At 42.1% G+C, this 12162-nt stretch overlaps 1 protein-coding gene across 1 annotated transcript in view; it reads right to left on the bottom strand.

Moving 5' to 3' along the window:
* Positions 1–12162, bottom strand: part of CNTNAP5 (contactin associated protein family member 5) — an 883101-nt gene that overhangs the window by 392253 nt on the left and 478686 nt on the right. The window lies entirely within an intron of this gene.

The raw sequence follows: 12162 nt of genomic DNA, 5'->3' as shown, positions 1-12162 counted from the left end.
ATAAAAGCCATTTTTTATTCTGCAATCTGACAGCTGATATAAACAACCACCTGGAGCTGATCTTAATTTCAGGATCATTTTACATACAGCAGCAAGATCTTAAAGGGAAAAATATGTCAGCTTTGTTCAGACACACCCACAAGATTGTTTTCCATTCTTTTTTTTTCATCATGGTGCTATCTGCAAAGAGGGTCATCCAAGACCCAGGGTGGGTGGGGGCATGGGAAGCATTAGAAGTTTCTAGGGATCCAGAGATAAAACTAATTACATTCATTCATTGAATAATGCTGTACTGCAAGCCAACTAAGTGCCAAGCACTGGGATACCTTTCAAAGAGATACGTATGAGAAAACTTTGTTACAATATGGAATGTCCCCAGGGCAGCCTGGTAGAAGAAATAGCTAAAGAAGCAAAGGTTTCACAAGGGAGGCGATGCTTTCCTGGAAGGAAGTGGGGAAAGACAAGAGTGAGTGCCCGGTCAGCCTTCTCAGCAGATGGCATGGTGTTTGCAAAGGCTTGGAAAAATTAGCAAAATGGCATCCCTGGGGAATGAGTCATTTCTGAACTTGCAGTGGGACAGAGAGGACCATGGACCATAAAGCAGGTGAGTTTATGCTTGACAAAATTATCATTCAAAGTTAGAAGCAGTAAAGTGACATTGGCCAGCTTTTTAATGTATTAAGAGTAGTTTTAGTAACATGGGGAGTCGAGGGGGGAATGCATGAGAGGACCAGAAGTGGGGAGTGTTAAGTGTGTGTAGACTAGAAGCAGGAAGAAGTGGAAGAAGATTATCCTTTGCATAACTGAGGGGAAATGGGTCCGAGTTTACTTGAGGAAGTTACAGGAAAATAGACAAATGTATATATGTGCCCAGCTGAGCCATGCGCTGGAGTCACTTTTACTAGATGAATAGGAGAAAGCCTGGAATACCGTCTAGATTATGAATAGGTGTTACAATATGAAAGCCATTTGTAATTTTTATAGCCAACCTCTACAACAATGCAGTGAGCTTATTCAGGTAAGTGTAATGCAGTATTTTCCTCTAAATAATCATAGACACATCTTTTTTTAACTTATTTTATTGAATTATAATTGATTTACAATGTTGTGTTAATTTCTACTGTACAGCAAAGTGACTCAGTTATATATATATATATATATATATATATATATATATATATATATATATATATATATATATTCATTCTTTTTCATGTTCCTTTCCATTATGTTTTACTACAGGATAGTGAATATAGTTCCCTGTGCTATACAGTAGGTCCTTGTTGTTCATGCAGTCTATATGTACTAGTTTGCATCTACTAATCCCAAACTACCAATTCATCCCTCTCCACTCCCCTTCCCCCATGGCAAACACAGTCTGTTCTATTCATAGACACACCATGTTCCCTGTAAGTCTCTCAATCCCAATGAAAGAGGCTAAGCTCCACCTATTTCCATAGCCAGTGCCACTTCTGCAGAAAAAAAAAAGACAGGGATTTCTGAAAGAGGAATGCCCTGGCTTGCCTGGCTGCCTGAATTCAACTTTGCAGTAAAGTGGCCAGGTAGTGGGGTTAGATACCTAGGACAGCTCCTAGTCCTAGAACAGATTAATCCTTCAGGTTGTACAGCCTCATAATCCTGAAAAAAACATCCTTAGGTCCCAAATATATTTGTTAGTGATAGTCCTGCATTTCTGAAAACAAATAGTTTCCAAACAAACTTCTCCCAATAGTACATTTCTAATGATGCACTCATCAAGCACACCGCTATGAGCATATTCTTGCATTGATCATTTTTGTAGTTATTTAGATGTGTTCTTCTCTTTAGGCTAGATCCCCAGAAGTTAATTAATGTGTCAAAGGGTAAGGCCCTTGATATCCATCAAGAAATTGCCCACAGTTTATACTGCATTTGGCATTAGGCTAAGTGCTAACGTGCGTATCTCATGTATTCTACACAATGACACTGCGTTCATTTAAAAAATGCACAGATTGGGTTTGGAGAAGCTAGATGATTCGACAAAAGCCAGAGTCCTCCTTAGCAGTGACAATGGGGGACAAACCTATGTTTGTCTGACATGGAGGCTTTTGGCAGCCATCTCTGAGAACTTCCTCCTCTGAACTGGGTACCACTGTTAAAAAAAAAACCATCTACCAGCTTGCTTTTGATATCCCATTGCTGTTTTAATCTGCTTTTTTAAATTGATATCTAGTCTCATACTGTTGTGGTTGGAAAAGAAGATTGATATGATTTCAATTTTCTTAAATTTACTGAGGCTTGATTTGTGACACAAGATGTGATCTATCCTGGAGAATGTTCTGTGTGCACTCGAGAAGAAAGTGTATTCTATTGTTTTTGGATGGAATGTCTTATAAATATCAATTAAGTCCATCTGGTCTAATGTGTCATTTAAAGCTTGTGTTTCCTTATTTATATTCTGTTTGAATGATCTGTCCACTGGTGTAAGTGGACACCTACTATTCACCTACTATTCACCTACTATTATTGTGTTACTGTTGATTTCCCCTTTTGTGGCTATTAGCATTTGCCTTATGTATTGAGGTGCCCCTATGTTGGGTGCATAGGTATTTACAATTGTTACATCTTCTTCTTGGATTGATCCCTTGATCATTATAGAGTGTCTTTCCTTGTATCTTGTAATAGTCTTTATTTTAAAGTCTATTTTTTTTTCTGATATGAGTATTGCTACTCCAGCTTTCTTTTGATTTCCATTTGCAAAGAATATCTTTTTCCATCCTCTCACTTTCAGTCTGTATGTGTCCTTAGGTCTGAAGTGGGTCTCTTGTAGACAGCAAATATACGGGTCTTCTTTTTGTACCCATTTAGCCAGTCTGTGTCTTTTGGTTGGGGCATTTAATCCATTTACATTTAAGGTAATTAATGATATGTATGTTCCTATTACAATTTTCTTGATTGTTTTGGGTTTGTTTTTGTAAGTCTTTTCCTTCTCTTGTGTTTCCTGCCTAGAGAAGTTCCCTTAGCATTTGCTGTAAAGCTGGTTTGATGGTGCTGAATTCTATTAACTTTTGCTTGTCTGTAAAGCTTTTGATTTCTCTGTTGAATCTCAATGAGATCCTTACTGGGTAGAGTAATCTTGGTTGTAGGTTTTTCCCTTTCTTCACTTTAAATATATCTTACCACTCCCTTCTGGCCTGTAGAGTTTCTGCTGAAAGATCAGCTGTTAACCTTATGGGGATTCCCTTGTATGTTATTTGTTGCTTTTCCCTTGCTGCTTTTAATATTTTTTCTTTGTGTTTAATTTTTGTTAGTTTGATTAATACGTGCCTCGGCATGTTTTTTCTTGGATTTATCCTGTATGGGACTCTCTGCACTTCCTGGACTTGATTGACTATTTCTTGTCCCATGTTGCATAAGTTTTCAACTATAATCCCTTCAAATATTTTCTCAGACCCTTTCTTTTTTTCTTCTTCTTCTGGAAGCCTATGATTTGAATGTTGGTGTGCTTAATGTTGTCCCAGGGGTCTCTGAGACTGTCCTACATTCTTTTCACTCTTTTTTCTTTATCCTGCTATGCATCAGTTATTTCCACCATTCTATCTTCCAGCTCACTTACTGTTCTTCTGCCTCAGTTATTCTGCTATTGATTCCTTCTAGAGTATTTTTAATTTCAGTTATTGTGTTGTTCATCACTGTTTGTTTGCTCTTTAGTTCTTCTAGGTCCTTGTGAAATATTTCTTGTATTTTCTCTATTCTATTTCCAAGATTTTGGATCATCTTTACTATCACCACTCTGAATTTTTAGGTAGTTTGCCTGTTTCCTCTTCATTTGTTTGGTCTTGTGGGTTTTTATCTTGCTCCTTTGCCTGTAGGATATTTTTCTGTCTTCTCATTTTGTCTAATTTACAGTATTTGAGGCCTCCTTTCCCTAGGCTGCAGGGTCATAGTTCCTCTTGCTTCTGTTCTCTGCCCCTGGTGGTGGGGTTGGTCCAGTGTCTTGTGTAGGCTTCCTGATGGGAGGGAATGGTATCTGCATTCTGGTGGGTGGAGCTGAGTCTTTTCCCTCTGAAGAGCAGGGCCTTGTCAAGTGCTGTGTTTTGGGGTGTCTGTGAGCTTAGTATGACTTTAGGTAGTCTGTGTGCTGATGGGTGGGTTTGTGTTCCTGTCTTGTTTCTTGTTTGATGTGAGGGGTCCAACACTGGGAGCTGCTGGCAATTGGGTGGAGCTGGGTCTTGGATTCAGATAGAGGCCTCCGTGAGGGTTCTCGGTGATTAACCTTCCTTGGGGCTGGGAATTCTCTAGTGGCCCAGCATCCCGGACTTGGTGCTCCCACTCCAGAGTCTCAGGCCCGACTTCTGGTCGAGGGGCCAAGACTCTGCAAGTCACTCATCTCAGTTATGCAAGGATCTTTATAGTCCTTTCCAGTGTCCAAGGTCTTCTGCTAGTTTCCGGCTGGTGTTCTGCGAGAATTGTCGCATCTATAGATGTATTCCTGATGCATCCATGGAGAGAGATGAACTCCACGTCTACCTACTCTTCTGCCATCCTGAATCTCCCTGGATGGTGCAGGTGTACTCACTGTCATCCAGCAGGTGCATGGTACAGCTGTACTCGTGTTCCAGACTCCTGCTGCTGCCACTCATCAACCTGCTCAGCAATTTCCCACCCACCCCCTGCCCCCGGGAGAGAATCGGCAGTGCTGCAGACTCCGGACCAGGCACCGCTCAGCCAGGCAGCTCTGCACAAGCACCTGCACCTGCACCATCACCCCAGCGAGGACGCCGCCACTGCATCCTGCTGGTCTTCTCCTCCTCCTTCTCTGCCACCACCTGCCCCCAGCCCAGAGCAAGAACCTGGCTCTCTCTCCACCATGCCCCACTGCCCCTTAATCTGCATTTTTGGATTTATGGTTGATATCCTTTCAAGATGAAATATCCCCACTTATGGCAGATTAACTGAGGCAAGGCTGTCTTTTAAACAAAGTAAAATCACAAATGCTCCCACAGGGAACTTGGGAGTAGCAGTAACTCTTCTTGCCCTTTACTTTTCCTGAGGTCAGTATCACCTCCTCTGGTAACAATTTGCCACAGCAAAGCTGTACCCAAAGTTTGAGGCTGTGTAGAAGGGGGAAAGGTGACAAGGCTGAAGGTAGAAGCCCAGGACTTTGTAAAACACCACTTCCTGCTTGATTTAAAATACAGTGTATCAGACTCACAGACACAGAGAACAGACTTGTGGGTGCCAAGGGGGAGGGGGTGCAGGGGAGGGACGGATTGGGAGTTTGGGGTTAGCAGATGCAAACTAGAATGGATAAGCAACAAAGTCCTACTGTAGAGCATAGGGAACTATATTCAATATCCTGTAAAAAACCATATGAAAAGAATATGAAAAATAATATATATATATGTATAACTGAATCACTTTGCTGTATACCAGAAACTAACACAACATGGTAAATCAGCTATTTTTCAATTTTAAAAAACCCTTAAAAAAGTCCAATATTTAGCTCGACTCAAGCCATTTTGTGAGTGTTCTCTGGATAGACAATCATGGAGGGTGGTCCTCAGGAAAGTGGGGGTCTAGAGGAACTGAGATTGTCCCCTGTATTCCACTGAAAGTCTAATGGGCCCCAGTATCTTTGAAATAGGCCAGGGAACCCAGAAGCCCTTGAGAGGCACTCAGGGGACACTCCAGGTCCCCAGCAAGATCCTGGTGGCAAGAACTTCAAATATATGCTTCAGGGATCCTCACTGGTTAAGGTAAGGCCAGGTGTGGGGATCAATGCTTTGTTCAACAGGGAGCAGGAGAACTTGGAAATGCATTGTCTTTGGATGGTGTCTCCACATCACTGCAGGCCGTGCTCTCCACTCCGTCTCCCACATTTCCCTCATGCTGTCCTCTGTTGCCCTTGTGTCCATGCAGCTGCCTGAGCTGTCCAAAACTTCTCTGTTTTTAGAGCACTTCCCTGCTCTGTTCTCCAATGGTAGGTCCAAGGGCAAGTAGGAGAGAGAGATGGGAGTAGATGGGAAATGCCGTTTACACCCAATCTGACCCAACTCTCCTGACAAATGTGAGTGTTCCGGGCTGAGCTGTTTGTCACACCGCTGTGCAGCACTCCCTGCCCCGTTCCACATCCATCTCAGCTGTGCTGGTTGCTGGCAGAAATGCCAAAGTGTCAAGAGGCACTGATACTCAGCCCCATTCACCACAATGGAGAGAAAGAAGAAATTAGCTAAATGAAAAAGTAGTACTTCTGAAATCAACACGGACTATTGAATCATTTTCAATAATGCCATTTGTGACTCCAGAATCCTTCTCAAGACAGCATTTGAGGGAGTCCCCAGCAATGATTTAGAAAGAGTATGCAAGAAGACAATATTACTCAAGCCTTAAAATGAATGAAATAATGCCATTTGCAGCAACATGGATGGACCTAGAGATTATCACACTAAGTGAAGTAAGTCAGAGAAAGACAAATACCATATGATACCACTTATTTGTGGAATCTAAAATAAAAGATACAAATGAACTTATTTACAAAACAGAAGTGAACCCACAGACATAGAACACAAACTTACAGTTATCAAAGAGGAAAGGGTGGGAGAAGGATAAATTAGGAGTTTGGGATTAACATATACACACTACTATATATAAAATAGATAATCAATAAGGATTTACTGTATAACACAGGGAACTATACTCAGTATCTTGTAATAACGTATAAGGGAAAAGAATCTGAAATATGTATATATGTATGTGTATGCGTGTGTCTGTACACCTGAAACTAGCACAACATTGTAAATCAACTATACTTCAATTTTAAAGATGACAAAATTGTTAAAACAAGAGAGAGAAGACAATGTACTTGAGAAAGGTGTCAAAACAGAGAGCAGCAAAAAGTCAACAGACTGTATTCTACCCTATATACCAGCTTAATCCATTAATTCAACTTTCATCCCATCCCCATGAAGAAGGACACTCCATGCCTCAGACTCTCCACTCTACTGTAGATTTAATTCAGTAGGGATTTCAACATGCATTCAAGATTTCTCCAACATTGTAAAACAATGCGCTAAGCACAGGGCTTTATAAGTTATACACGTAAATGGGATCCTGTTCCTTTTCAGTCTATAGTCATTAAATGTACATTTTTGACTGTAACTGATGCAAAGTATCCCATGACACAGGGATGCACCATGGTGGTCAAATCTTCAAGGTAAATCAGCCAGCCCTGATCCTATAGATGAGACTGCAAGAAAGTCAGTATCGCTGCCATGGTCTCTCTTTCCCTGAATATATTACAAGATCTACAGAGTCTTTCACTGTCCCAAAAGGAAGTCACTCTACACTTAACAGTCTAAATCCTTGGTGTCTGATGTGCCTCACCTGACAACACCACCAGGCCCCGGTTGGATGGTGACCCTCCATGGGACAATGGCTCCACTGAGCCACAGGTCACTGGTACCTATAAGTGGGGGCCTCTCTTTGTCCCCCAAATGGCAGTTCTTAGTGCCCAATGCTTTCATGCTCATACATGCTCATTCTTTTCCAAAAGATAAGGTATACAGAAGTAATGGGCCCATCTGTCCCTCGGGGTCCCCCAAACCATGTCCACTTTCCTTCTCTGGGGTCCACCATGGTCTTTCCTTTGCAACCCTCAAAACACAGAAGTTCCCGTCCCACCTCTTTTCTCAGACAAAAGACTTTGATTTCTATGGATGGAGCACAGAACACTGAAACTCTAAGATCTGTTCGTAGACCATCTTAGAGAGACTGTCCATTTCTATGGAAAAACACTTTGTTTTGTACCATTAACAACAAGAGCTGTACTGTCCCCTATCTGATTCATGAAGCCTGATGGACTCCTAAGAATGGTCAGGACCTTAAAACACAAGAAGTCAGCGGGAGGAGGCAAGCCTTTTTCATTGATTCATCCTCCCCAAGCAGGCCCTCCCTTTGGAGGGCAGAGAAAAACCTCCACACTATTAATTGCTATGAAGAAACAGTACATGAGATCTCACACAAAGGAAGCCTCTTCTAATCTGGAGAGTTACAAAAGGCTTCCTTAGGGAAGTGACATTGGAATTGAGATTTTACAGGAGAGAAGGTGTAACTAATTGGAAAGTGAGCAGAAGTTTTATCCAAGGAGAGAGGGAACGCAGTTTCTAATGTCAGAGACAGGAAGGTGGGCGGTATATACAAGGACCTGCCAGAAGGTCAGCTGACGGCAGTTCAGAAGCCAGCACAACAGCAGGCAAGATCCAGTGGGAAGGGCAGGAAGGGATGCAATCATTAAGACTTTAGACCATGTCGAGGTACTAGAACTTGATCCTATGGACAAAACAGAATGGAAAGGGGTGAAGAGAGAACTGATGTATAGATTAGGCAGTAGGATCATATTGTGCTTGAGATGCATCCCTCAGGGGGCTGTAGGTATGGAATAGAGTATGCACTGTGTGCAAGAAAGGATGCTCAAGGGCCATACTTCGGGCACTTAAGGGTTTGTGGAGGGCTCTTTCTAGAATGGTGAGGGAGAACAGCAAACAGATAGTCTGCAGGTAAAATTGATAGTAGGTGCTGTGCAGGGTTGAGGGGCTTCCACTCTCCTCTGCTTGCCTAGCGACCTCAAATAGCACAGACCAGGGATGGCCCTGCACTGTGGGTTGACCATCACCTGCCTTGATTGGTGGCCCCTCCCACTCCTGTATGAAGACACTGACAGCAAATGCAAGTTCTTAAGCTCATTCATCCAATCCATGTGTGTGGTTACTATGGCAACCAGTCCCCTCAATATACTTCCTGCCTTTCTCCCTCCACCGGGAGTGACCTCTTCGGGCCTCTGCACCCACCCTCACACCCCCTCCCTCCTTCCTCCTGGCCCATTCCTGGGGCCTTTTCAGACCCTCCCCAACCCCGAGGTGGCTGCCTTCTTCACCAGGTCCCAATGGTTTGTGTCCCTAGACCATTTATTCACATATCCATACAAGTGTTACCATACACTTATCATTATCGCTTAGACTGCCTCGTAATAGTTAGCTACTCTTTACTACTTGCATAGGCTTTTCATAAAAATTCATCTGTAGTTGGGTAGAGAGCATCTGGCTTTGAATTCTGAGAGGAAAGTGAAATTGTTCAATTTAGGCAGAATCGGATTCTTATCATGAATATTTACCAGGAAAACCATATGGTCTCTCTGATTCCTTAATTTTTGCTACTATAGCTGTGAGAATAATGGTAGAGTGTTGATTTAGGATCAAATGAGAACATGGGCATTGTGTCTAGCACTGTTCTTGCCTCGTTTTTCTTTTTCCTGATCTGCCACTTTTTCGGGTGACCTGAGGCCAGTGACCTCAAGAATCTTAGTTTCCTCTTTTGTAACCCGAGGCTGGTGGACTGGGTAGTTCACAGATTCCCACAAGGGCCCTCATTCTTTGGGCATCTGAGACTGAAAACCCATATTCTTATCATCTATCTTCTCTTAGGAGGGGGGATAGGCATCAACAGAGTCATTTCCAATGTTGGAGTGAGAAGTGTAACCAAGTACTTGCTTTTTAAGACGTTTTTAAAATAATGCTTCAAAGCATAAGAAAGGAAACCTAAGACTTTTCCCTACCAGTTCCTTTCTAACTTCAGGGAATACAGCAAGAGTCTCCATAGATAATTATATATATATGTATATAATTATATATATATATATAAATATATATATATATATTTAAAGCAAGTAAGCAGAAGATGATACTGGTCCATATTTTTAAAAGGGAAGTCCAATTTAAAAAATAAAAAACATGTTTACCAGGGTATAACAGCTACCTGATTGATTATTCCTCCTCCTGCCCACCTCTCAAGAAACAGCATCTTAAAATACAAAGAGAATACTAGGTTAATGCGGAAATGTATCGGGAATTAAGGTGGTTGAAACCTTCTTGGAGATAATAAAATGGGAGAAATTATATGTAAGCCACGTAGCTGGGTGCTGGTCCAAGGGCAGTGCAAGGAAAATCAGAGGAAAACAATGAGAGAAAACACAGGTTCTCAGCTGCAGCCTCCTTCCAAATGTATCCAGGTCATTCTGCCACCATATCAGAAGTTTGTCAAATGCTGACTGAAATCCAGTAAAAGGCATCCAACTAAAATCTTTCCTCCATGGTGGGGGAACTCAACCAAATGAAGATCTTAGAGTAATAGAGTAATAGAGTAATAATTACTGTGGTCTCCTAGTGCCTCATGGGTAAGGAGGATCCGACAGAGAGAACTTAGTACCACTTAAGTCTGTGTTATGTGACTACGGAATGGATCAGATAAACTGTCACAGACAGGGCTTATCACATGTACAGAGGGACCAACTTTAGAAGATGCTGTTCTGCTTACAATGGGGGAAACATCATCATGGTCTAAATGTGGGTATATGGTAGATGGAACAGACAGAAATGTATTACACAGTGATCTAATGATCTCTGTGTTTGTCAAAGATTCCTAAACATGGAATCTATCACCACTTGTTCATTGGACACCTGGTATTTTAGCCAGGTCTCAGATAGTGTAAAGACAAAAATGCCAAAATTGACTAGGCTAAAACAAGACTGAGAAGAAAGACATTTTAAAAATGACTGAATTAGTGCCTATTTCACAGCTTTAGGATTGAACATAATCCTTTGCTTATTTCAGTTGAGGCCATGGATGTACATGGCAAATTTTAGACCTTAACAGCAAAAGCTAACTGTGCCTAAATTTCTACTTGGGCTTTGCTTTTGCCTTATCTCTATGGCAAGAATCCACTCTCTTTCAAAATTGTTACTTACTTGCTGATCTTGTATCGGCTGCATAGACCATAGTTTATAGATAAAGGGGCCAATCACTGATGAATTGCTAATAGGTATTTCTCATTGGTGGGCATTTTCCCGCAGTCAAGCTTTGACCAGAGAAGATGCGTGCCATCTTTGTCTAGTTATTTTGGTTTGGCAAGTGCATTCCTTCTGGACTCACTTCACTACAAAGACACCTACTACTGCCTGGGATAGTGATTCAAGCCAGTTAAGTCTTTTGCAGAAGGCACCAGAAAGTTATCCTCTGCTCTGCTTTAAATTATAATCTGAAAATACAGAAGTTATAGATAAAACGCATGTGAGGAGAAGGCAATGTCATTGGCCTCTAACTCATTTTCAATCAGGTCATTTGCTAACACTTCCTGACTCTCTTCTTCTGGTACTTTATTTCACCCAGCAAACACTGCTCACCAGCTGAGCAGTAAGACCCTGCTCTGGGCTTGAATGCCCTGGGAAGAGTAGGACAGAGATAAGAGAGGAGCCAAGCCCTGAGGACCTACTGGCCACCAGGATGTGCAATGGAATTGATGCATTTGGGATGCTATGGTCTTGGACTTTGGCAGACAGTCTGATTGGCTCCCTAGGAGGGTGGGGGAAAACTGCCCCAGAGCCCTGTGCCTCCTGGCAGCCTGCAGACTCCAGGCACACGCAAGTACAGTTGCAGTTCACTCCCCCAAAAGGGAAGAGCCCATCCCCTCACTGTACCTCTGATGTGGGGTGGGGTGGCAGTGCAGATTGGCATTAGCAGGAAGGGTGGCACAAACCAGAAATTGAGCTGCCAGATCTGAAACCCCAGTCCTCTGACACCCAGGGCACCCAGCTGTCTGTCATCTGAGAACTCTCCATCTGCCCACACAGAAAAAGAGAAAGAAAAATAAAAGGGATTTAAAGAGTGGACATTCTATGAAACAGCACCATTTGCAATGACATGGGTGGACCTCGAGATTATCACACTAAGTGAAGTAAGTCAGAAAGAGAAAGACAAATACCATATGATATCACTTATATGTGGAATCTAAAATAGGACATGAATGAATTTATCTACGAAACAGAAACAGACTCACAGACCTGTGGTTGTCAAGGGGGAGGCAGTTGGAGGAGGGATGGACTGGGAGTTTGGGATTAGCAGATGCAAACTATTATATACATGTATAACTGAGTCACTTTGCTGTACACCAGAAACTAACACAACATTGGAAATCAACTATACTTCAACAAAATAAATTTTAAAAAAATATATAAAATAAAATAAAGAGTGGACCATTCTTTGTCTGTTGAAAAAGACCTGAGGTCACAGGTGGAGGTAGGCTAGGAATAGACCTGGACCAAAAGTAGTATGAGTCTGAATTGAGTCTGG

This window comes from Pseudorca crassidens, chromosome 6 (assembly GCF_039906515.1).
Source record: "Pseudorca crassidens isolate mPseCra1 chromosome 6, mPseCra1.hap1, whole genome shotgun sequence".
In the NCBI taxonomy this organism is placed as follows: Eukaryota; Metazoa; Chordata; class Mammalia; order Artiodactyla; family Delphinidae; genus Pseudorca; species Pseudorca crassidens.
Note: the sequence above shows the minus strand (reverse complement) of the source record. Positions and strands in the feature narration are given on the sequence as shown.